Raw genomic sequence first — 24,258 nt, forward strand, 5'->3', positions numbered from 1 at the left:
TCATAAAGTCTTCAATTAATTCCCAATATTTATCTTACATGGTTTCCCCGTGAGCCTGGGATTGGCAACTGTCTTCACAATCACTTCCCATTAGGGTCACTTATCGCTGTGACTTTTGGTTCCCTTAACCTATCTGCACTTCATTTATTTTATTTTTTCTTAATTTTTCATAGTCTTAATTCGGTCAATTTTTATCTCCTCACCCTATTTTAAGTGTAGTTCTAGACATCCTAGCTGTCCGAACAGACGTTAGTCGTCAGAACAGTAAAATGTATGGACTACCTAAAGTGAGGGCGTTACATTACCCGGGCGGTAACTCTTGTCTATCTATGCCTTTGTTACATGAATCCTTAGTACCTTAGTAGTATTATGGGAAAATAGTACTTACCATTAGATCTAATTCTATTAGGATTGTATGAATTGCATGTCTAGGAAATATTGTCTAAGGAGGTGGTACTTAAGTGAAATCAATATGACTTTACCATCTTTTCTGGGCATTACTTGGTGCACTTGATGTAGTTCTGGTAGATGAATTTTTACCTCATTGCACTTGATCCAACCATAGTTTTTGGCAACTCCACTGGGTATGATGGATAGTTACTCTAATGTGTTTCCACTAATATAACATTATTCCTTTGTTAAACTTCTTTGCATTGCACTACACTATCACATAGATTACACTTACCCTTCTAACCCAGCTAGAACTAGCTAAGGAGGCTATAGTTCCATTTGAGGTATGGCAAATTGGCAAATGCTAGCACCGTATTCTTATACCTTCAGGTATATAAAAGAACCATAGCTCCGACTATTGTGCGTAATGAACAAGCTCTCACATGGGTAACCCTTTCTCCTACCCAATGAAGCCCATGAGCCCTAGATTTCAACCTAGGTATCCTGTAGCTTTGTTGTGTCAAATTTATGCCCTTTTTGTCCAAACTATAAGTCTTAATGATAGTTGAAATGAACTCAGGCATATGCATAAACCTAATGTATGTATAGGCCAAGGTCCATTTCAAGGACCCATGTTAGGGGGATGCCTACTTATGGTTAAACATTAAGGATATAAACCCATTGTTTATAAAGGAAGGACCGTCCTAGACCATCCCTATTGGTGTATCTAGTGTACTAAAGCTTAGGATAGATTTTTTACCCCTACCCTACACATGAGAGTTGGAGTAATAAGGGAGCGAAGATTTAATTATAGTGAAGGTTTTGGTTTTGTTTTTTACCTCTCAATTTCCTTTAGATTGTGTTTTTGGTTCTAATTTTGGTTCTATTTATGTGCTTTAGTTTTAGTTATGTATCAGGAATAGGTAAAGGTAAAAACAAAATGGTCCATTTCTACATTACATTCATGCACACAGCATGTTTAGGATAGCCCTTACCCTATTTTTTGTAGCAAACATAGCACCTAGTTTAAATATGGACCTAGCAAACATGTACACAGCATGACTCCTCACTCTAGTTTAAATATAGTTTCAGACATTTTGGCTATCCAGACAGACATTAGTCATTGGAACAGTAGATTGTATGGATTATCTAAAGTAACCGCATTACACATACATAGTGATGTATGTGGGCCATTTAAAGAAATGGCTAGAGGTGGATATTACTACTTCATTACCTTCACTGATGATAAATCTTAGTGTGGATATTTGTATTTAATGAAATACAAGTCTGAATCCTTTGAAAAGTTGAAAGAGTTTAAGGCTAAAGTAGAAAATCAAGCAGGAAAGAGTATTACAACCCTTCGATCTGATTGAGGTGGTGAGTACTTGAGCACTGAATTTAATGAGTTCCATCGGGAACATGGCATTATTTCTTAGTTGACCCCTCCTGGAACAGCACAGTTGAATGGTGTATCGGAAAGGAGAAACCATACTTTGTTGGACATGATACGTAGCATGATGAGCTTCACTAATTTGCCTATTTCCTTATAGGGATATGCATTATAAACTGTACTGTATATTCTTAACAAACTTCCAACTAAATCAATTTTTTTCCACACCATATGAGATATGGCATGGAAGACAACCATCCCTTAAACATGTTAAGGTATGGGGCTATCTAGCTTTTATCAAAAAGCTAAAAAGTGATAAATTGGAGACAAGGTCCAAAAAAGGTAGGTTTGTTGGCTATCCAAAAGATAGTTTTGGATATTATTTCTATCTTCCACAATCACAAAGAGTTGTGATAAGTAGAGATATAATTTTCTTGGAAAAAGAGTTTCTTCAATAAGGTGGCAAAAGAAGGAAAATAGAAACAGAATTAGAGAATTCCACTGATGACCAACAATCTGCACCTATGGATATTGATCCAGTGGGAGAGCATATGCCTATAGATAATATATCCACAACACCGGTTCTTCGCAAATCTAATAGAATATCTCATCCATAAGAGAGATATGGATTTCTTCATGAGAATGAATAATAGTTGTTTATTCATGAAAAAGTTGATCATGGAGATGATCCTACTAGTTATAAAGAAGCTATATCAGATATAGATTATCCAAAATGGCTAAAGCCATGAAATTTGAAATGGATTCCACACATAAGAACCAAGTCTAGGATCTTGTAGACCCACTTGAGGGTGTTGTACCCATAGGATGTAAATGGTGTTAGTAGTATGCCCTAGAGCATATCATTTAGTATGTATCTTATACATATTTTTATTAATAAAAAACATTTCCAATTTTCCATTTAGATAATATATTTATGTGTAATAGAAAAGGTCCATTGATTTTTTGTTAGAAATATTATTCTTAAGTTGTTAAGAATATGAGTGACAATATTTTTGGCACAAAGTATCATAAATAGGTTCACAATCGAGGATACTTCATAATAAGGACATGACTTATCCAGAAAGATTGTATTCATGTTTGTTTCCAAGTTATATATATGAGATATAAATAAGATGGAATGGTGAGTCTCATGCCATATAACAAACATGATAGGCACTTATAAATGATAAGTAGGCCGAACTAGTGACACTTATGACAAGCACATGGAGTTTACTCTTGTCAATGTTTTGTCATAAATCATATCAGTGCATATAATCTTTAGACCTGAGATAACACAGTTATCTTGTATATAGGTAGTTTGAGTTTGATACTGCTTTCATACTTGTACTATGTATGGGTATATGGGCATCTGTTGGCTCCTACTAGTTATATATGGAGGTAGGTGTTGATCAAGATGGAATCTGTTCCTCTAAGTAAATAGAGATAAAATCCTATGTTCATTTAATTATTCTTGATGTTTCAAGTTCTGCCAGACAGATAGATTTATTCAGAAAAGAGTTTCTGATGAGAAAATCTTTTTAATCAAGAACTGGAATTAAAAGAGAACATAATATTCATAGCAAATGGAGTTTGACATAAACCATGACTCCAGCTTGAGTTGGGATTTTATAATAGAGAGATTCTAGTACATGGTAACATATGATTATAGGTTCATTTAAGGTAAACCTTATTACTAATTGGGTGGCCATGGCATGCTATGCTAGGTGTTAACCATGGTCGATGAGGTTCATAAAATGATTTAGAGAAATCATTTATGGTAAGAAAGAGTTCTGATTATATTAAGAGTTGATATCATGTCTCATTGCCAATTAGTGATGAGCTTAGTAAGTCACACACGTACACAAGTTATCACCTATTTAAATATGATTTAATTAATTAATTAAAGAGTTTAATTGATTAATTAAATAGGTTTGGTTTGCAATTAAATTACAAAGTCCCTAGCATGACTTGAAACCAAATCTATATTATTAGATGTGTAGTATAGATTAAATTTATATTTAAATTGTTTAAATATGAATTTAATTAATGAAAAATTAATTAATAGAGATTCATTAATTAATTTATATTTGATATAAATTAATTAGAAGAAGAAGAAAAATAATTATTTTGGGTTAAGAACTCAAAATTAAGACACAGTGGCATTTTGGTCATTTCACAGTGTGACACGTGGCACCATGAGATGGTGACACATGGGATTACACATAAGCTTGCCAAATGTTTTTTTAATCATGTAAGATGATTAAAATCAAGATTTAATATAGGTTTGACACTTGGCATAATGTGATTGGGTCACTTAAACCTATAGCTAATCAAAGGGTGACATGTGGCAAGGGTTTAATGTGTTAACCTAGCTATTTAAGTGTGGTTATGAAAAGAAAAAATAACCAGCAACCAGTCTTCTCCTTTGCCACGCCACTTTGAGGCTTTTTATCTATTCTTCTTCATCTCTCATCAATTCAAAGAGATTAGCCATCAATCTCTTGAATTAAGAACACTAGAAATTGTTTCTAGTGTCCTGTTTACATCTCTAATCTCTTAAAAGGCAGAACTTGAATTTCCAATTAATAGAAAAAGCTTTAGAAGCTGTTCAAGGGCTGCCATAGGTGTTCTTGGTGTGGACAAGCTAGAGGGACAACATCTGGTGTCCTGAAGACGAATCTCAAAGGCGCAGACACACTGCAGTGCATCAAGAGGTTAGTGTAATCGTTCTTGATTTAATCTAGGGTTCTAAAATTAATCTGATTAATTTTAAAATCTTAAATGGAAAATACAGATCCAAAAACATATTAAAAGAGTTTTAATATGTTGTTTATCATTGAAATCAAATAGATAAAAATAAATTTTGCATGATGCATGTGACCCTAGGTGAAAATTTTTTGAATTCAATGGTATAAACTTGTGTTTTTCACGCTTCCGTTCCTTCAATTGGTATCAGAGCCACTATATTTGCCATTTAGATTGTCGATTATATGATTTAATTGTGTGTTTAATCATGAGATCAATAGATCATTGCTGGTTGCAAAGCAAGGTGGCGGCATATTTAAAAAAAAAATACCATCAATGGTGCGCATGGTTTGGCTACCATGGGTGGTTCAAGGATTGGCTTTTAATTCTGCAATTGTTGTATGATCTAAGGCCTATTCTTTGACTAATTAAAGTGTTTAATTAGTAATTTTAATTACACAATTAAATTATGATTCAAATCAGAATTTTAAAAATTGTTTGAATGTGATTCAAATCTGAATTTTAAAAGTTGTTCGAATGTAATTCAAATCTAAATTTTTAAATTTGTTTGAATTATATTTAAATCTGATTTTTTAAAATTGATTGAATAAAATTCAGATCTAATTTTTTAAAAAATGTTTGAATGTGATTCAAATCTGATTTTTTAAAAAATGTTTGAATGTGATTCAAATCTGAATTTTTAAAGTTGTTTGAATGTGATTCAAATCTGAATTTTTAAATTTGTTTGAATGAGATTCAAATCTGGATTTTTAAATTTATTTGAAACATATTCAAATCTGGATTTTTAAATTGAATATGAGATATTCAATTTAATTTAAGTATATATGTTTTATTTAATTGTTAAATAATGATATGTATGATGGATGATCATGGACTATAAAAGACCAATGTGATTGGATTTATTTCTTTTATGTTTCTTTGGGATTGTAAATTAATTAATTTATTTTAATTTATTTTGGGCATGTATTATTAAGTTTGTAATAATTTTTGGGTTGTAATTTCATTTATTTAAGTTCTTGTAAATTCACCTTGGTATGGCAAGGATTACCATGTAATATTGGATTGCAAGAAGTTCAAGGAGGTCAAGAGCATTGGTGGGACCAGTGGGAGGAATTCAAGATCAAGTGTTGATTACGTACTCCTTCAGCAACTCTTGTAAAATGAATGAATGAAATGCACCTAGGAATGCCCTGATTCAATTCTTGGTGGCTCAGAATTAAATCCCTTAGAAAGTCCATGATCATACCATATTTACTGCTTATCCATGAATGCATGAGATGTATGGGAATTTATGCAATTATATGATATATGCATGCTAAATGGATAATGTGCAAAGTGAGACCTTAATAGTAATTAGAATGACCATAAAATCTTCCAAACAAATGATTAAGTTGGAAATGCTATAACTAAAGTAATTATAACATAGGCCCTCCATTGGGGAAATTATTTTAAGAAATTTTAAATCGTTCCATGAGATGCAATTAATTTAAGAGATTTTCTTAAGAATAATTGTTAAGCATGAGATGTTGTAAATATGTAAATGGTTTGGTGGGCAATATTGGATGTACCTGAGGACATTAAAATTATTTGCATAATTACTGGCTCAATGGGATCAACTTAACTAATGCAAGATAAGTCAATAATGAATGTACCTAAGATTTTGAGCATTAGGGGCTAGGTAAAGGATTGACCCTCACATGAGATGTGATGGGCAAGGAGTTGCTCACTTATAGTTTATTGTAATTTCAATAATGGATGTACCTGAGGATGATCAATAGAATTATAAGAATTCAATCACCCACTAGAAATCCATCCAACTAGGATTTCCGTTTTCTACTTTGGAAGTGTAGGATTCGCTAAGTTAGTGGGAGGACCAATTTGATTAAAAGACCATAATTATTTTGGTTAATTACATGATATATTTACTAATTAATTTGGTTATTTTCTGTAGTTAATTTTCTGATAAAAATGAGCACAAAACAACCACCACCATCCAATATCCTTGCAAGCATACTTGATCACAATAGGTTAACAGGACCTAATCTGTCTGATTGGCTAAGAAATTTGAAACTTGTCCTGAACGTTAAACATATAGGATATGTTCTAGATTCAAATGTTCCTGGTCCCTTACCTCCAGAGGCCACACAAGAGGAACATGAAACTTTGGATAAGTGGAAGGAGCATGATATGAGAGCTAAGTGTTACATGCTTGCTTCCATGAGTAATGAGTTACAGAAGCAACATGAGAACATGCAGAGTGCGAGTGAGATCCTCTTTCACCGACAAGAGTTGTATGGTGAGCACAGTAGGAACGCTAGGTATGAGATATCTAGACAGCTATTCCGTATGAGGATGTCTGAGGGACAGAACATTGGGGATCATGTCCACAAGATGATTCGGCTGATTGAGCAGTTGGAACATCTTGACTTTAACATGGATTTCCAACTACAGACGGATTTGATCCTTCAGTCCCTTCCTGAGTCTTTTGGGAATTTTGTGACAAATTTCCATATGAATAAACACGAATGCACCTAAGCAGCTTTAATCAACATGCTAGTTATTGCCCAAAAGAATATGCCAGGCAATAAAGGAAAAGAGGTAGCTTTGGTTGCATCTTCTTCTACTGGAAAGTCCAACAAGAAGAAGGGCAATAAGAAAAAGAAACCTCAGATTCCTGGTCCTTCCAAGAAAATAGCTAAACAGAAAAGGAAGACTAAAGCTGATGGAGGCAAAGGAAAGTGTTTCCACTGCCAAAAGGATGGGCACTGGAAAAGGAACTGCCTAGAGTATCTTGCTTTTCTGAAGGACAAGAAGGATACACCTTCGGAAGGTATGTCCATATCTTGTTATTTAGATTCTGATGATACTCATAGTTCATCTACAGCTTGGGTTTTAGATACTGGTGCCAGTTCTCACATTTCTAATGATATGCAGGAACTAGCAAATAGTAGCAGCTTGCGTTCTCAAGATATTAGAGTCCGGATTGGCAATGGCTCAACTGTTGAAGCTTTAGCCATAGGATCTAAATCTTTTTACATGTTTGGACATGTTTTGTGTTTGGATAATATTTTATATGTACCTGATGCTTTTAAGAACATCATTTCTATATCTAGTTTGACTAGAAATGGCTATGAATTTCAGTTCACAGATGATGTTTGCAATATTTATTTTGGAAATAAATATGTTGGTTCGGGTTATATGAATGATGGTCTTTATTATTTGGATAATAATGACAAACACAAATTGAATGCAAGTGATCTAAAAGAATGCAATGCCATGGTGAAAACCAACTCAAGTTCAAAATATATTTGGCACTTAAGGTTATGTCATGTTGCAGAAGATAGGATTGCAAAACTGGAGAAAATGGGGATTTTATCATCATTGGGCTCTAAGCCTACTCCAAATTGTGAATCTTTCCTTCAGGGCAAAATGACTAGATCACCCTTTGTTGGACAAGGGCTAAGAGCTGAAAATATTTTGGAGCTAATACATAGTGATGTATGTGGTCCATTTAAAGAAATGGCTAGAGGGGGTTTTCATTATTTTATTACCTTTACTGATGATAAATCAAGGTTTGGGTATTTGTATTTGATGAAATACAAACATGAATCTTTTGAAAAGTTCAAAGAATTTAAATCTGAAGTAGAAAATCAAACAGGAAAGAGTATTAAAGCTCTTCGATCAGATCGTAGAGGTGAATATTTGAGTACTGAATTTGATGAATACTTGAGAAAGCATGGCATTGTTTCTCAGCTAACTCCTCCAGGAACGCCACAACTGAATGGTGTATCTGAAAGGAGAAATCGTACCCTATTGGATATGGTACATAGTATGATGAGCTATACTGATATGCCAATCTTCTTTTGGGGATTTGCATTAGAATCAGCTTTGTATATTCTGAATAGGAATCCATCAAAATCAGTTTCTTACACACCATATGAGATATGGCATGGAAGAAAACCAAGTCTTAAGCATGTTAAGATTTGGGATTGTCCAGCTTATATTAAAAAGCTGAACACTGATAAATTGGAGACCAGATCAGAAAAAGGTTGATTTGTTGGATATCCAAAAGAAAGTTTCGGATATTATTTTTATTTGCCTACTTCACAAAAGGTTGTGATAAGTAGAGATGCCACATTTTTTGAACAACAGTTTGTTCAAGAAGGAGGCAAAGGAAGGCAAATAGAGTTAGAATTGGAGAATTCTGACCAACCAACAGATCAGATGGATATAGATCCATCTAGTCAACCTATACCCGTTGATGAAACATCTACAGCTGTTCCTCGTAGAATAACCAGGGTATCTCACCCACCAGTGAGATATGGTTTTCTTCATGAAGAAGAACGAGAATTGTCTACTCATGAAGAAGTAGATCATGGAGATGATCCACTTACCTATGAAGAAGCTATATCAGATATAGACTCTTCAAAATGGATTGATGCTATGAAATCCGAGATTGATTCCATGTATAAGAATCAAGTTTGGGATCTTGTTGACCCACCTGAAGGTATTATACCTATAGGGAACAAATGGGTTTTCAAGAAGAAAATTGGTTCTGATGGAAAGGTAGAGACCTATAAGGCAAGGCTAGTAGCGAAAGGGTTTCACCAAAGGCAAGGAATCGACTATGAGGAGACTTTCTCGCCTGTTGCCATGCTTAAATCAAATAGGATTTTATTAGCAATAGCTGCATACTATGATTATGAGATTTGACAGATGGATGTCAAAACAACTTTTCTCAATGGATACATTGAAAGAAACATTTTCATGGAACAACCTAGGGGTTTTGAATACCAAGATGGTTCCAAGGTATGCAAGCTAAAGCAATCCATTTATGGGTTGAAACATCCGTTTTGATGAAGCCATTAAATCCTTTGGTTTTATCAAAAATGAGGATGAGCCATGTGTATATAAGAAGGTTAGTGACAGTGCTATCACTTTCCTTGTCTTATATGTGGATGACATACTGTTGATGGGTAATGACACAGGTATGTTGACGATTATAAATGTATGGTTGTCTAATACATTCTCCATGAAAGACTTAGGGGAGGCAACCTATATTCTTGGGATTCGCATCTATAGAGATAGAGCGAAAAGAATAATTGGTTTATCTCAAAGTCTATACTTGGAAAAGGTGTTAAAGAGGTTTAACATGCTTGATTCCAAGAGAGGATTGTTACCAGTGAGACATGGTATCCACCTTTCTAAAGAGATGTCTCCAAAGACACCTGAAGAAAGAGATAAGATGGCCAGGATTCCATATGCTTCGGCTATTGGAAGTTTAATGTATGCAATGTTGTGTACTAGGCCGGATATCGCATATGCTATTAGTTTGACTAGCAGGTATCAATCCAATCCAGGTTTGGAACACTGGATAGCTGTCAGGAATATCCTTAAGTACTTGAGAAGAATTATGGAGGTGGAGACTTGCAATTGGATGGTTATACTGATTCTGATTTCCAATCAGATATCGATGATAGAAAGTCTACCTCTGGATATGTGTTCATTTGTAATGGAGGTGCAGTCAGTTGGAAGAGCTCCAAACAGAGCACGACTGCAGATTCCACTACAGAGGCTGAGTATATTACTGTATCAAATGCTGCAAAGGAAGCTGTTTGGATAAAGAAGTTCGTGACATAATCTACAGTAGTTCCTTCCATTGAGTCAGCAGTTCCACTACACTGTGACAATAACGGAGCAGTCATAGAGGCTAAGGAACTAAGGTCTTACCCAAAATCCAAACACATAGAAAGGCACTACCACATTATCAGAGATATAGTTGGGCAAGGCGATATAGCCATGCAGAAAATAGCATCAACTGAAAATCCAGCTGATCCATTCACTAAGCCTATGTCACAGACTCAGTTAGACCGATATTTTGAGAAGATAGGTCTAAGATATTGTAATGAATAGCTCTAGTGCTACTGGGAGATTGTTAGTAGTATGCCCTAGAGCATATCATTTAGTATGTATCTTGTACATATTTTTATTAATAAAAGGCATTTCCAATTTTCCGTTTACATAATATATTTATGTGTAATAGAAAAGGTCCATTGATATTTTGTTAGAAATATTATTCTTAAGTTGTTAAGAATATGAGTGACAATATTTCTAGCACAAAGTATCATAAATAGGTTCACAATCGAGGATACTTCATAATAAGGACATGACTTATCCAGAAAGATTGTATTCATGGTTGTACCCAAGTTATTTATATGAGATATAAATAAGATGGAATGGTGAGTCTCATTCCATATAACAAACATGATAGGCACTTATAAATGATAAGTAGGCCGAACCAGTGACACTTATGACAAGCACATGGAGTTTACTCTTGTCAATGTTTTGTCATAAATCATATCAGTGCATATAATCTTTAGAGCTGAGATGACACAGTTATCTTGTATATAGGTAGTTTGAGTTTGATACTGCTTTCATACTTGTACTATGTATGGGTATATGGGCATCTGTTGGCTCCTACTAGTTATATATGGAGGTAGGTGTTGATCAAGATGGAATCTGTTCCTCTAAGTAAATAGAGATAAAATCCTATGTTCATTTAATTGTTCTTGATGTTTCAAGTTCCTGGCCAGGACAAATAGATTTATTCAGAAAAGAGTTTATGATGAGAAAATCTTTTTAATCAAGAACTGGAATTAAAAGAGAACATAATATTCATAGCAAATGGAGTTTGACATAAACCATGACTCAAATTGAGTTGGGATTTTGTAATGTAGAGATTCTAGTGCATGGTAACATATGATTATAGGTTCATTTAAGGTAAACCTTATTACTAATTGGGTGGCCATGGCATGCTATGCTAGGTGTTAACCATGGTCTATGAGGTTCATAAAATGATTTAGAGAAATCATTTATGGTAAGAAAGAGTTCTGATGATATTAAGAGTTGATATCATGTCTCATTGCCAATTAGTGATGAGCCTAGTAAGTCACACACGAACACAAGTTATCACCTATTTAAATATGATTTAATTAATTAATTAAAGAGTTTAATTGCTTAATTAAATAGGTTTGGTTTGCAATTAAATTGCAAAGTCCCTAGCATGACTTGAAACCAAATCTAGATTATTGGATGTGTAGTATATATTAAATTTATATTTAAAGTGTTTAAATATGAATTTAATTAATGAGAAATTAATTAATAGAGATTAATTAATTAATTTGTATTTGATATAAATTAATTAGAAGAAGAAGAAAAATAATTATTTTGGGTTAAGAACTCAAAATTAAGACACAGGGGCATTTTGGTCATTTCATAGTGTGACACGTGGCACCATGAGATGGTGACACATGGGATTACACATAAGCTTGCCAAATGTTTTTTTAATCATGTAAGATGATTAAAATCAAGATTTAATATAGGTTTGACACTTGGCACAATGTGATTGGGTCACATAAACCTAGAGCTAATCAAAGGGTGACATGTGGTAAGGGTTTAATGTGTTAACCTAGCTATTTAAGTGTGGTTATGAAAAGAAAAAATAACCTGCAGCTAGTCCTCTCCTTTGTCACGCCACTTTGAGGCTTTTTATCTATTCTTCCTCATCTCTCATCAATTCAAAGAGATTAGCCATCAATCTCTTGAATTAAGAACACTAGAAATTGTTTCTAGTGTCCTGTTTACATCTCTAATATCTTAAAAGGCAGAACTTGAATTTCCAATTAATAGAAAAAGCTTTAGAAGCTATTCAAGGGCTTCCATAGGTATTCTTGGTGTGGATAAGCTAGAGGGACAACATCTGGTGTCCTGAAGACGAATCTCAAAGGCGCAGACACGCTGCAGTGCATCAAGAGATTAGTGTAATCGTTCTTGATTTAATCTAGGGTTCTAAAATTAATCTGATTAATTTTAAAATCTTAAATGGCAAATACAGATCCAAAAACATATTAAAAGAGTTTTAATATGTTGTTTATCATTGAAATCAAATAGATAAAAATAAATCTTGCATTATGCATGTGATCTTAGGTGAAAATTTTTTGAATTCAATGGTGTAAACTTGTGTTTTTCACGCTTTCGTTCCTTCAAATGGAGTTTTAAGAGAAAGATTGGTCCTGATGGAAAGGTAGAGACCTTCAAAGCTAGGATTGTAGTGAAAGGGTTTCGTCAAAGGGAAGGAATTGATTATGAAGAAACATTCTCTCCGGTAGCCATGCTTAAATCCAATGGATTCTTCTAGCTATTGTAGCACACTATGACTTTGAGGTTTGGCAAATGGATGTCAAAACCACTTTTCTCAATGGTGTTATTAAGGAAAACATATATATGGAACAACCCAAGGGTTTTGAATCCAAGGAAGGCTCCAAGGTGTGCAAGCTTAAGAGATCCATTTATGGTCTTAAGCAAGCTTCTAGAAGCCAGAATAAATGTTTTGATGAATTCATTAAATCTTTTGGTTTTATTCAAAACATTGATGAGCTGTGTGTGTATAAGAAGACTAGTGGGAGTATAACTACCTTTCTAGTATTATATGTGGATGATATATTATTCATAGACAATGATATTGGTATGCTAACATCTGTAAAAACCTAGTTGTCAAGTACTTTCTTTATGAAATACCTTGGGGAAGTTAACTATATTCTGGGAATTCAGATCTGTAGAGATAGACCGAAAAGTTTGTCCCAAAGGCTTTGCTTGGAAAAGTTGTTGAAGAGGTTCAACATGCTTGATTCCAAGAGGGGATTGTTACCAGTTAGGCATGGGATTCATCTTTCTAAGGAATAGTCTTCCAAGACTTCTGAAGAAAGAGAAAAGATGGCTGAAGTTCCTTATGCTTCGGCTATAGGAAGCCTAATGTATGCCATGCTGTCTACTAGGCCTGATATTGCCTACGCTTTTAGTGTGACTAACAGGTTTCAATCCAATCCAGGTTTGGAACACTGGATAGCCGTCAAGAATGTCCTTAAGAACTTGAAAAGGACTAAGGATTCATTCTTGATATATGGAGGAGGTGAACTTCAACTAGAAGAATTTATAGACTCTGATTTCTAATCATACATTGATGACAAAAAGTCTATCTCGGGGTTTGTGTTTTTGTACAATGGAGGGGTTATCTGTTAGAAGAGTTCCAAACAGACAACTAGAGTAGACTCCACCACTGAAGCCAAGTATGTTGTTGCATGTGATGCTACAAAAGAAGCTATTTGGATCAAGAAGTTCATTTTAGAACAAGAAGTGGTTCCTTCCATTGAGTCAGCAGTTCCTCTCTACTGTGACAATAATAAAGCCATTGCATAGGCAAAGGAACCAAGGTCTCACCAGTGATCCAAACACATAGAGTGGCGATTTCATATTATCAGAGAGATAGTTGGAAGAGGCGATATTGCCATGCAAAAAGTAGCTTCAGCTGATAACCTAGCTCATCCACTGACCAAGGCCATGACATAGCAATAGTTAGACAGACATCTTGAGAAGATGGGTCTTAGATACTGTAATGAATGGCTCTAGGCCAAGTGGGAGATTGTTGTGTGTGTGCCCTAGAGCATGCACTAATCTTGTAACTTGTAAATAACATTATAAATAAATTAATGGCAATAAACATTTCATTTAAATGTTGTATATGTATAATATCTTATTTATTTGAAATTTCCCATTAGCAATATGTTGTATATCCTATTCTTCTGAGATAAGAATATGAGTGACAGAATATATCGGACATTTGCTATAAATCAGAGTTCGCAGCTGAAGGATATTTTGGTGGGCACATTATATCCAAAGAGCTGTCACCTCTGTTTATCTCTGTTGATCAGTATGAGATACTGATGTATATGGAATGATGAGTCTCATGCCATCTGATATGAGATATTGGGATAAACACAGTGGGTACTTATGAGATAAGTAGGTCGAACTTGTGATGCACAGATGACATGAACATGGCGTTTACTCAAGTCAATAAAATGTTATCTGTGTCATATTAGTGCATATAATCCTCAGACCTGAGATGAAACAGTTGTCTCTTATATGGGCAGTTTGAGTTTGATACCATTTACATAACTATACTGTGTATGGATATTTCAGTGTGTGTTGGCTCAGATTGGTCATATATTGGGACAGGTGTTCAGTCAAAAGGGGATTCGTAGCCTTAAGTAAACAGGGTTAAAAGTACTATACTGATTTGAGCTGCTCTTTACAAGATTAAGTTCCTAGCCAGGATGAATAACTTTATCAGGAAAAGTGTTTCCTGATGGTAAAGTCCTATATGTCATGAATCAGATCTCAAATGAGTTCATAAGATTCCATGATAAAGGGTTTGACTCTACCATGACCCTTAATGGGATTAGAACATAATAAGGAAGGATTTTAATGCATGATGACGTATGATTAAGGGTTCATATTTAAGGTATTCCTTATTACTAATTGGGCGGTCATGGCATGCTATGCTAGGTATTAACCATGATTCATGAGATACCTAAAATGATTTGGAGAAATCATTTAAGGTGAGGAAGATTCCAATGATATTGAGAGTTAATATCATTTCTCATTGCCAATCAGTAATGAGCCTAGTAAGTCACACACTTACACAAGTTAACCACCAAGTTAATTATGATTTAATTGATTAATTAAAGAGTTTAGTTAATTAATTAAATAGATCTTGTTTGCAATAAAATTGTAAAGTCCCTAGCATGACTTGAAATCAAATCTAGGATATTTGATGTATTAAATAAATTATATTTATAGTTAAAGAGTTTAAGTACGAATTTAATTGTGAAATTAATTAATGGAGATTAATTAATTAATTTATTTATATATGATATAAATTAATTTGAGGGAAAAATTACAATTTTGAGTTGAGAACTCAAAAATGCATATAAGGGCATTTTGGTCATTTTACAAGGTGACACATGGCACCATGTGATGGTGACACGTGGCACTTAAATAATGTGCCATTTGTCTTCCATGTGATGGAAGATGATATTTGATAATTTAATATTGGCTTGACACTTGCCTTAATGAGATTAAGACAACATCAAAGCAAGATAAAATGAGATCATGACATGTGGCACTTACTTAATGCTTTTTGTCTCTTGTATATGAATACAAGATAAGAAGAAAATTGGTTCTTCTTCTTCCTTCCCACTTTGGACGGCACAAGGGAGCTCTCTCTCTCTTAATTTTTCTCTATTGATTCTTGCGAAAAAACTCAATTGCTCTTGAATAAAAAATTCTATAAATTGTTTCTAGCTGCCTACATCGATAAAAACATCACCTAAAGATGCATACCCTAATTATTAGTGGTTGACAAGCATCAAAAAGAAGATTTAGAGCTTCCTAAGGTGATCTTGGTGGTACTTGTGGTGGACAAGCTAGAGGAGCTACAATTGGAGCTTTGAAGACTATCAAAGGGAGTAAGAAGTGTGATTCTGCGCCTTTGAGGTTATTCTTTTCCAATCCCTCATTTAGTTAGGGTTTATTAGGTTTAAATGTTAAACCTCAATCTTTGATGGTAAATGAATCAAAAATGTATGCTAAAGGTGTGTTTTGGCATGCTTTAGGGCATTAGAGATTAGCTAGGTTCATAACTCATCTTACATGTTTGCATGGAACCTTAGATAAATTTTTGAATTTCAATCTTCTAGGGCCCTAAACATGCTTCCCAATGCCAACAAAACATTCATAACATAATAATGGTTCATAATTTGAACCTTGACATACATAAGATTCAAAGTGTAATGGTTCGACTTGCATATCCTTAAAAGGGTTAACACAACATATACATTATCATACTTAAACAATTATTGCATATTTCCAAATTCCTTTAATCACTAGCATAATACTATCCATTTATAATTTACACGTCCATCTACTAATACATTATACATAAGGAGAAGGCTAAAGCTACCCCTGGAGCTCTCTCCTCAAGGAACTCTTCTAGTCCTATAACCCTGTACTTGGGGGTTAGGGGAAGGGGTAAGCTTCCACAAGCTCATTAGTAAACTAATCATCATTAATTGCATCATTCGTTCATACATATGTAACGCATTATTCATATGGGATTTCATGTAACACCCCCCCCCCTACCTGACCAACAATGAAGTTGAGTAAAAGAATGCCACATTCTGTGTACGAAGCACCTAAACTTGTCTTAAAACATTTTTCTTTCTTAATGTTTGCTTCTTATTTTTTAATAAAGTTCAAATGGAAAAACTAAAAGAGTTTTCCCAAACATATAATATCCATATGTTAATAATACCTGTTAATAACAATATTTATAATTTCCAATTGCAACAATATTGATAATATATTCTCATCATCTTTGCATTTAACCTCATTCCTTCATCATATGCAAATGTTAATGCAACATATATTCTAGCATAAACTTGTCAATGTAACAAAATATATTAATACTAAAATTTACAGTCTTCCAAAATAAATTTACATCATGTGTTTTTTTTTAGTACATGCCAAATGGGCATACAAAAATGAGTGACAAAATACATCTATTGTTGGTAGTGCATCTACCACAAAGTCCAAGTATGAGGTAACTTCAGACTTTCCAGCAAATCCACTCTTTCCTCTCCTGTCTCTATCTGCTCCTTACCTTCTGTACCTGTACGAGGAAAAACCTACGTGCTAAGCTTTACAGCTTAGTGGCATACTTTTAATTTAAAAGTAAGAGTGAAACTTGCATACATACTGTAAGAGATTTTATAAATAATGATAAAAAATAAAGAAACTCAAAACATTCGAATCTATGACCATTTCCAATTTCAAACATACTAAATCAATTAAATGATACAATGGTTATATGAAATCTTTAAAGTTTCAAGGTTTAACATAATTCTCATTATATTTGTGTACATTTTCTTAATTAAATCACATTTTAAGATTTGTTATGTATCCACTGTAACCTATGACAAAACTATATGGACTGGATATGAGACTCCCGGTACTGAACACTCGGTGTCTCTGACCGATTTAATAACAGGCACTCAATACTGAACACTTGGTGCCTCTATAGTGATTCATTAACCCATTAACATAATTAATGCAGTACTACTAATGATGTCCCCTATTGGCATGCCAATCTATCTAAACCTATAATTCACTGTTTAGGTTTATCTAGGCTTAATAAGGTATTTATCATTTTTATTTTCATATGATGTGACCAATAATACTTGTTTGCACATAAACTTTTGCCATTACCATATTTTCATATCGCATGCATTTAAATTTCATACATCTATACAAAATTTACACATATGATGACCCTTGTCAAATTCCAACAAAAATCAGACTTCATACATTACTTTGCTCAAGTATTTTGATCTAGTAATTATAGGAATTAAATTCAATTTTCTTCATAATATTTTTAAATCTATGTCTTAACTTTAATATAGTTTTTGAATCATTTAATTTGAATTCAAAGATCAAAAGTTATGATTAATTAATCGACAACTGTCCGAAAGCAAAATTTCAACTTCACTAGTTACAAGGCAGGTTTTGGACAAATTTTGGCGTCCAGATTTGAACAGGTTGCAATCAGATTTTGCCAATTCTTTCTTCATGAAAGTTATTCCCTTAGATATTAACTTTCCAAAAAAATAAGAATCAACTCATTTGGAGTTTCCTAAAGTAAGTTATACCCATTTTAGTCTGGATAGTCTAGAATGCACTCCTACCAGGTTTCAGATTCTATGCCCTATTTTCTAGCCAATTTTAAGGTCACTTACACACAATTTTTGGGCGGCATTCCTTCATGAAAATTTTAGCCTTATATCTTAACTTTCATTTTCCATAAATTTCATGTCATTCGGAGTCAAAGAATGCAAATTATAGGCCTATGAATCATTATTGTCCTAAATTTTTAGTCAATTCTGGTAAACAGGACAGCAAAGTTAAAATTCCATAAAAAATTCTAGCAATAAGGGTTTTATGGCATCTTTTTCAGAATTGAACTTTCATATGTCTATTTCAATCTCCAATTTGAATCATTTGAAAATCAGGACTACAACTCAAGTTATGAATGAAAATATGTAAATTGTTCCAGACTCCAGTCACAGTCAGAGCAATAATAGGAAATGCAAGAATTTCACCTTATAGCCAATAAAATCAATTTTCGATCATAACTACAAAATTTTAGGGTATTCATTTAGCTTTCCAATGGTTCAAGAATAATACCTATTCATGTAACACCCTTATTTGCATAGCCTAGTATATTTTACTGTTCCGGTGACCGGTATCAATCCAGACAATTAAGAGAATTAGAACCACATCTAAGATACCTAGATAAGCCCTGAATACAAATAATTAGTAATTGCCAAATAGTCAAGAATAAATAAGAAAAATAGAACACAAGAAGTTAAATGAGCCGGGAGTCACAGCGATGGGTGACCTTCTCGGGAAATGACTGCGAGGTCAGTTTAAACTCAAATTTCGAACTAGAAAATATAACGCCACGGTCCTTAGGACTATTGCTAACACAGTGGAAAAGAGAAAATCATGAAAAAGAGTTGTTAAACAGGTCAAATAATTAGGTCAAGGATCTGGAAGAAATATCGAATAACTTGCAAACCGGATTGAACCAGCGAGGGGCAATTTGGTCAATTTACCCCTAGAGCTGACTCCTGACCTAACTGTCCAATAAAATTTGAGAAATGAAAATTTTGAAATGTTGATTTAAATTGAAGAGGTAAATGAAAAAGAAATGAAAAAGAAGTGAAAAATCAAAAATCAAAAAGTTTATGACATCATCCATGACACAATAAATATTCATTTTTTAAATTTGAAAATTGGGAGATAATTCAACATAAAAAGGAACCAATAAGAATTAAAAGAAAAGAAAAGAAAATTCTTTTTTTTTTTCCCTTTCTTCTTCTAGCCGATTCCATAATCTCACCTCTCTCTCTTTTTCTTCCTTCCTCCATGGAAGCCCACCCAAGCTTTCCAAAACCCTAAAATTAACCATTAATTGTAGACTTTCCTTAACAAAAAATTATCCTTGAATCTTAATATGAAGATTGAAAGTGAAAAAGAAAAGGAAAATTGAAGAATTGGAGAAGATAGAAAAGCTTCATTGAGGTAAGCTTTCTTTTAAGTTAATTTAGTTATGTATGCATAGAAGTGAACTTGAAGATGAGGATTTAAATTTAGAAATCACAAAAATTAAGCATGTTAGACCATTAAGAAATTTTGGTCAGCCATGGTTAGGGTAGGATTTGATGGTGTTTAATTAAATTAAACAAGGATTCTTGGTGAGTTGAAATTGTATAGATGATCTATATATGTGAATTGCATGAATTGAAGAATTTAGAAAATTAGGATTCTTGACTTAGGGTTTAGAAAAGAAAAATTGTAAAAAATAGTCAATGGATGCAAATGATCTTAATGAGGGTTAGACATGGTCAAATAGGACCATTTGTAGTGTGTATGAAATGATAGAACCAAATTGCAATTCGGATTGGTTAGTGTTCATATTCAGGCAGCTTGACCTAGGTCCCTTTCAAAGACCAAAACTGAAAATTTACCAATCCAATTAGTGTAAGGCCAATTGGGAATGAAACTAGAAACAAAATAGACCAATTTTCATTTAGGAATCATGCCTAGAAAAATAACCATAACTTAGTGAACAATTAGGCCAAATCTGGATTTGGGCACACTGCCCTGTACAAAAATGACCAAATGAGCAGTAGTTACGTAAATGACCATAACTTGGTCTAGGAAGGTCCAAATGACCTGAATCTTATACTGATAGAAAGCTGAGACATAGTTCTACAACTTAAAAAAAACCTAAATTTTGACCATAACCTATCCAAATAGTCACCTATAGTCAGCGCACAAAAACTGCCAATATCTAGAAAATGCCTAGAATTCTGGGTAACACCAAATCTGGCCAGCCTTAGAAAAATAGGAATAACTTGGGCTACAAAACTCCAAATAGAGTGATTCAAAAAGGGAATTAAAGCTAAGATAATAAGGAACAACTTTGATGCAAGACACTTAGCCAAATTCTCACAGTAACCAGACCAATGGAACAGTAGAAAATAGGGGACCAAAACTTAAAAATTATAATTTCTCTTAGGAGACTTAGAACTTGAATTGGCAATCAATGCCAACAAAATTGACACCCAAAATGGGGTATATGGGTGCAATTAGAGCTAATAAACCTATTAAGTATAGAAAAGTCAACATTTTGACTTGAATAGTGCCATGAATATTGTCACAATACACAAAAATGTGAAAGACCCGAAATTTATAAACCGTAATAGGTAGGACAAGTTTGCAAAGAAATTGTTGAAATTTAAGTATTAAAAATGGATACTGAAGCACTTTAAATTTGTGTTTCAGTTGGAAAGGGATCTTCGAAGGAGAAACGAAAGTTTGAGTAAATTAAGTCAACAAAAGAGGCTTGTGCACAACTAGTTTTTAATTGAATTATTTTGAATATTTTACGTAATTAAATGGTTTTATTTTTTCTTATGCACTATGTTTATCAATTATGGGATTTATTTCAATGATTATTGAAATTGGTATAGCAAGCATGAGTTTAGTTTTGTAAAATATTATTTCAACAATTATTTAATATTTTTTTGGACTGGATAAATTATGTTTGGAAAATTGCGTTGGAATTATGTTTTGAATTATGGCGGGCAATTTGCATGAATAAAATACAAAATTTTGTTCTGGATAGTGATGAGCATAAAAAAATTAGGGAATACTGGAATTGACTTTAAATTGAATTGTGTTGTGATTTATGCTCACAAAAAGGACAAAGAAATGCATAATATGGTTTTATATCTCACTATAGATGCTTGACTAGGTTATTACTCGTCTCTATATCATTTGTTGAGGAGACAATGGAGTTAGCTTTGTTTTGTTTTAAATACCATGGTGTGTGCATAGGCTTAGATTCTCCTCTTATTAGAGGTTAGATCTAAGTTATTCATTGGCCCTTTCGGAAGTTTCATTATTGTGTTGTGTACTATGCATGATGATTTGACCTCCCCAACCATAGGGAGTTAGAATCTTGATTCGACCTCCCCGACCATAGGAAGTTAGAATCGCCCCCAAAGATGGCCCTTTCAGATTAGTCTTGCATAGTTAGTGAGATAAAGAATGGGTTTTGAATAGTAAGGAATTATGATTTTAAATGAGATTTGTGCATAAGTAATTTTACTGAAATTAATATTTAGTTCCATAAATTGTTGAAATTACTTTAAATGTTTAGTTGTGATTTGATAAATTGAATTTCTGGACCAAGGTAATTTTAACAAATGATTTACATTATTGGCAACAAATATTACTATTTTTGGAATTTGATGAATATTCAGATTTCCAAATTCTTTGTTGTGATTTTGTTAAAGTATATTATATTATGTTTTAAATTATAGTTGTGCACCACTGAGTTTACCACTCAGCGATAGCTTTGTATGCTGTCGCAGGTGAAAGTAAAGACAGAGCAGCTGAGTAAGATTTCTTGTAGCTGCGCCTTGAAAACTCATTGAGATTAGCTTTGGGTATGGTATAGGTATACCCTTGTATGTTTGATTTTGATGTATGCATGTAATTATATATATGTAACTTATTTGAGCAGTTGTACAAAAACTCTTGTAATATTATTTTGGTATGTAATGAAATGCAAATTATTGTAATGTTCAAACTTAATTTTAAGTTTTGTAATGAATGTAAATTAATTTTTCTTTAGTGGAATATGAATGAAGTTATTTAATATTATATTTGAAAATAATTGAATTGAGAATTGTTTTGAATTATGGAGTTGGGAGAAATGATGTTGATTTGTGTTGTGGTAGTGGTTGATTTTGATGAAAAGAATTATTGGAAGTGTATTTAGTGGTATCTGAAGAACTGTTATTCCCAAATATAGATGACTGTCACACCCTACCCCTCTGTAAGGCATAACATGATCCCATAGTATACTTAATGAATTATCAACTTCGTCTACTGATAACCCATTAAATACACTACAAGGGATTTTAAAACTTTTTTTACTTCTTTTTACAGTGGTGAGCACCATTGACAGGTGTAAAATTTTTTTTTTCTTAAGTCAAACCAAATAACACATTTGAAGTATTAATAATTTCTGTAAAAATTTTGGCAGAGTGCCATCTATATTTTGAATAAAACAGTTCTTCAAAAACCTGCAAAAAGCACTTCAAATATATTTCTCAATCTCAAACTCCAACATTTAGTCAACTCAAATCCACAATAATTTCAGTAATTTTAAAGGCTGAGATAAAAGAAATATATCACAATATTTACAAACCAAAATAATTTACAATTTATTTTACAACTTCAATGTACAATTTTAATTTACAACTACTCAAAATCAAGAACACTATATACATACAGTGAACATACATTACAATACAAAATGCAAACTATGGTATACTCATTATACCCGATGATCTCTCAGTGTAGTACTAGCGGCCTAGTCTACTGTCCTGTCAGTCTGTTTACCTACGACAGCAATGAAAAGCCATCGCTAAGTAAAATTTACTCAGTGGTGCACAATAACAATTTGAAATGCAATATATAAATCTTTTATTGACAATTCACAAATCAAATAATTCACAATTCCATTTCACAATTTACAAAGTTCATATAACACAAATTTGATCAAATAATTGAATAACACAGTTTTGCCAATCAATAACACTATTTGATCAAATAACTGAATAATACAGTTTTGCCAATCAATAAAACCATTTGATCAAATAACTGAATAATATAGTTTTGCCAATCAATAACACCATTTGATCAAATAACTGAATAACACAGTTTAGGCCATGACATAAATTTTCCGCACATGCCGTGTTGTACACCACGACAAGACACACTCACCCCAATAATCGAAATCAATGAGGGAGGAAGCTAGCTAAATAATGAGTACTCATCCACACTCACCTCAGACTGGCAAGTCAAAGAGGGAGGAACATAATCACACTCACCCTAGACTGATAAGTCAAAGAGGGAGGAATATAATAGCATTGTCATGCCAAGTGTGAATCAAAACAATTTCAAATCATAATATTTCATAGAAACCACAAATCACATTTTATCTCAAAATTCATTTGCAAAGTTGGCAACACAATAATTTTCAAATAATATTCCCAAAACCAAAACAATAAAAAATTATTCATAACTCATTTCTCCAAATAAATTTGCTAGTAAAAGCAGTGAATATAAAAGTATTGTGCACGGTCACAATTTAAAACTATAATGTTTAATTAAATTTTTAAGTAGAAAATGAGAAGTTAAAATTATTGTGCACAAACACAATTTAAAACAATAACATACAAATAATCATAATTTACTTCAATTGAAAAATTCAAAAGAAATAACTATTGTGCACAAACCTCTGATATTTGCCTTTTGGCCCTGACTCAGTGTTCCTTACGCTTCTCAATATCCTTTTCAACTGAAACACACAATTTAAAGTGTTTCAGTACTCAATGAATTTGTTTCTAATAATAAAATCTAATATTTAAAATTTCTTGGTATTATTCCCTTCAATTCCTTTCGTTAGTCAATCTATAATGTTGACCCTTGATGCACTCTAAGTGAGCCAATTCTAATGTTATCAATATGTCACATTTTGTAGCCTTTAAGTATTGGTACATATTACCAAATTCATTTCCATGTATATTGCACTTTATTGCAATTTGCCGGATTTCAGTATACTAATTTGACCTAGCCGGATGACCTAGTTTCCTCGGTTTTCAGGTTTCGGTCAAAAC

Source organism: Hevea brasiliensis, chromosome 6, assembly GCF_030052815.1.
Source record: "Hevea brasiliensis isolate MT/VB/25A 57/8 chromosome 6, ASM3005281v1, whole genome shotgun sequence".
Classification (NCBI taxonomy): domain Eukaryota; kingdom Viridiplantae; phylum Streptophyta; class Magnoliopsida; order Malpighiales; family Euphorbiaceae; genus Hevea; species Hevea brasiliensis.